Raw genomic sequence first — 3,614 nt, 5'->3', positions numbered from 1 at the left:
ATGTGGCCTGAGTGTACACTTGCTGTCACCCACGGGGGCACGCCAAAACTATCCAAACACATTCTTTACTGCTTTTCTGGCTAAAACTAGCCCACAGACAAATAATTAATATCAAGATCAAACATCAAACGAAGCTTAAAATTCTTTGTTGTTATTACATACGAATGAATTAGTTCTATGAAAATTTCATCTGAAAATATACAGAAAATTCCTTACTAAACACTCAACAATGAAACACACACACACACACACACACACACACACACACACATATATATATATATATATATGTGTGTGTGTGTGTGTGTGTGTGTGTGTGTGTGTGTGTGTGTGTGTGTGTGTGTGTGTGTGTGTGTGTGCGTGTGTGTATGTATGCATATATATATATATATATATATATATATATATATATATATAAATATATATATACAGTATATATACTTGTATACAATATAATATTTGCATAGTTTTGGTGTACTATAGGTGAGGTTATGGTGTCCGGTAGAATGCGTCAGTTTCCGGTTACGGAACCAGATAACATCGAAGACAGGACCGGTCCGGTCTGGTCTGGTCCTTCGCTATTACGACAATATACATTCGCTCTCTTTCAAAGGAACACTGAAATACTTTCATTCTCTTTTCAAGACTTCTTTCCCCCACGTCTGTTTTCACCCAAAACTCACCCTTCCTTCCATTCCCCGTCTCCTCCTTCACCCCTACTGTTAATCTCCCCACAGTCACCAAATCCTAACCCCCCCACACTCCCCCCTCCCGTCCCCAAGACTCTCCTTTCCCATAATAGTCGTCTTACTTTCCAATGTCGAAATGTTTCTTCGCTGGACTGCATTTCCATCACAAAGAACTTTCTTCGATTTCCTTTCTCAAATTCTTCTTCATCCAAAAGATGTCTTCCTCCTCCTCCTCCTCCTCTTCTTCTTCCTCCTCTTCCTACTCCCTCTTCCTTCGAACTTCTGGACTTAATTAAGTATTAATATAGCTTGACGCCCTTCTCCAATTACTCCGCTTCCCATGGCGCCCTTCTCTTCCTCCTCCTCACTCCCTTCCTCACTCACTCTTGAATACACGAACTCATGAATGAACTCACAAGCTTACTCACTCACTAACTCATAAACTCACTCGCTCACAAAATCACCCATTCACCTCCACATCACTCATTCACTCACTCGCTCACAAACTCACTTATTCCCTCACGAACTCACTCGCTCACAAACTCACTCATTCACTCACTCGCTCACAAACTCACTCATTCACTCACTCGCTCACAAACTCACTCATTCACTCACTCGCTCACAAACTCACTCATTCACTCACTCGCTCACAAACTCACTCATTCACTCACTCGCTCACAAACTCACTCATTCACTCACTCGCTCACAAACTCACTCATTCTCTTCCACCTCACTCATTCACTCACTCACTCGCTCATAAACTCACGAACTTATGAGCAACTCACAAACTCAACCCATACTGGCCTTTGGCGTTACCGACAGACAAATCTCCCATCCTCTCCTTTTTTCCTTCCTCCCTAACTCTCCTCCTCCTCCTTATCATCATCATCATCCACATCCTCATCCATCAACAGTGTCTTCTGAGAATCCATACCACTGGCTCTCTCTGCCCTTCATCCAATCCATATCTCCTTCCCTTTCCCTCCTTCCTCCGCCTTCCTCCTCCTTCGTCCCCATCCTCAACCCGAAGGATCCCCAATGCTCGAATTTGCCCAACTTGAGTTGTCATTGTCACATGGAATCTCTTCCTGGTTCTTCTTTAACCTCGTTAGAGCCGTGAACGACTGTAGATTCTGTCCTAGCATCACACACACAAGCACGCGCACGCACACACACACACACACACACACACACACACACACACACACACACACACACGGTTGGTAGAGCGCTGAACTGCTACGATAGTGGCCCGTAGTTCTTGGTTCGAATCCTGCCCAGGGCCGAAATTATTTCGGTACCACTGCGCTTCGGGTCGTTACTCTGACTCTCGTGGGCGGGGAGTTGGGTGTGTGTGTGTGTGTGTGTGTGTAAGGTCATAGCATTACCCATAGATCGGACCTACGAGCTCTGAGCTCTCTTCCAGGAGGGAAATAGCTGTCGATCACGAGTCCAACACGTGATCCAAAGACCAAGTGAATACACACACACACACACACACATTTGCCACCTCTGTATCCATCCTATTTCTCTCCTTGACATTCATTCCTTTCTTTACTGACTAAAGACATTCCAGATGTTGAAAGATTAAAAAAAAGGCTGAAAAGCTTTCTGTTTCAGGGGAGCTGTGACCAAGAATTAAAATCATAAATGATGTGGGAACAGTGCGGAACACAGCAGATGTAGTAAGAAAAAACGTTTAAATATGTGAAAGTGAAAGTATTAACATGAGTAAGAATATGAGGAAGAGGAAGAGGAAGAGGAAGCGTAAGAGGTAGATGAAGAGTATGAGTAAGAGGATAAGAGTAAAAATGAGAGTAAGAGTACCGTGAGTATAAGTAAGAATATGAGTAAGAAAGTAAGAATATGAGTAATACAGTGAGTGTGAGTACGAATAAGATTAAGAAAGTAAGAGTATGAGTAATACCGTGAGTATAAGTAAGAATAAGAGTAAGAATATGAGTAATATCGTGAGTGTGAGTATGAATAAGATTAAGAAAGTAAGAGTAAGAATAAGAGTATGAGTAAGAATAGCGAGGGCAACACTAAGACTAAAAGGGTCCATCACACTGGGGTATTTTTCCTCCAGTCTCCGATTAATCGGCGGTACCGCCCACCTCCAGCACTTTTTCCGCCGTGAAATCCCGACGACAAACTATTTCCTTTTCTCAACAAAAATAAATAGAACGTCAGAGTAAAAGCAGCAACGTTTCTGAAGAAGCCTTGCTGGGCGAAACGTTAAATACATTGGATCCCATACTCTGCGTTTGGCCTCTGTCCTACAAATAGAATGTCATTTGATTTGCTGAAGGAAGTTTATTTTCCTCCAGCACATCAGATTCCTTCTCGAAAACTGCGGTCTGCAAATCTGCTCCAACAATCGGAGGAAAAAAAAGCCCAGTGTGATGACGGATTAAGCTTGGAGGAATCTCGACGGTCCATCGTTTACTTTCCATCTCATCTGTGGCTGCAACGACGAAAGCGATCCATTTTGCCAGCGTAGCATAATGAAGAAGTCAAATAACGGCTCGCCAGTCTGTGTTTCGACGCTTTCCAATCCTTCTTTTTCATTCCCATCACTTCCGCGTTTTCCAGCAATTTCTTCCGTTCCACTCTATTTGTTCCTACGTATTTCCCTCCCGGGGGAGTTTATTTTTTTTTTTCCAAACCTGCCCTTTACTCTCTTCGCTTCATATATCCATTTTCTACCCCGCTCGAAGTCTCTTATGTTCTTCATTCTGTACCATCGCAACTAGATTTTGCATTTCCTTCTCCTTCTTCTCCTCGGCCACAGCGGAAACTGTTCTTTTCGTACTTTCCCACACTCCCAATCGGGCGACCTCCCTCGCTGAGCCCGGGGCGATCTAGACGACACCCCCAGCCACTCGGCTCTCGAAGGCCGACCCCTCCTCCTCCTCCTCCTCC

The sequence above is a fragment of the Oratosquilla oratoria genome, chromosome 42 (assembly GCF_046742065.1).
Source record: "Oratosquilla oratoria isolate Oo_2021 chromosome 42, ASM4674206v1, whole genome shotgun sequence".
Lineage (NCBI taxonomy): Eukaryota > Metazoa > Arthropoda > Malacostraca > Stomatopoda > Squillidae > Oratosquilla > Oratosquilla oratoria.
Note: the sequence above shows the minus strand (reverse complement) of the source record.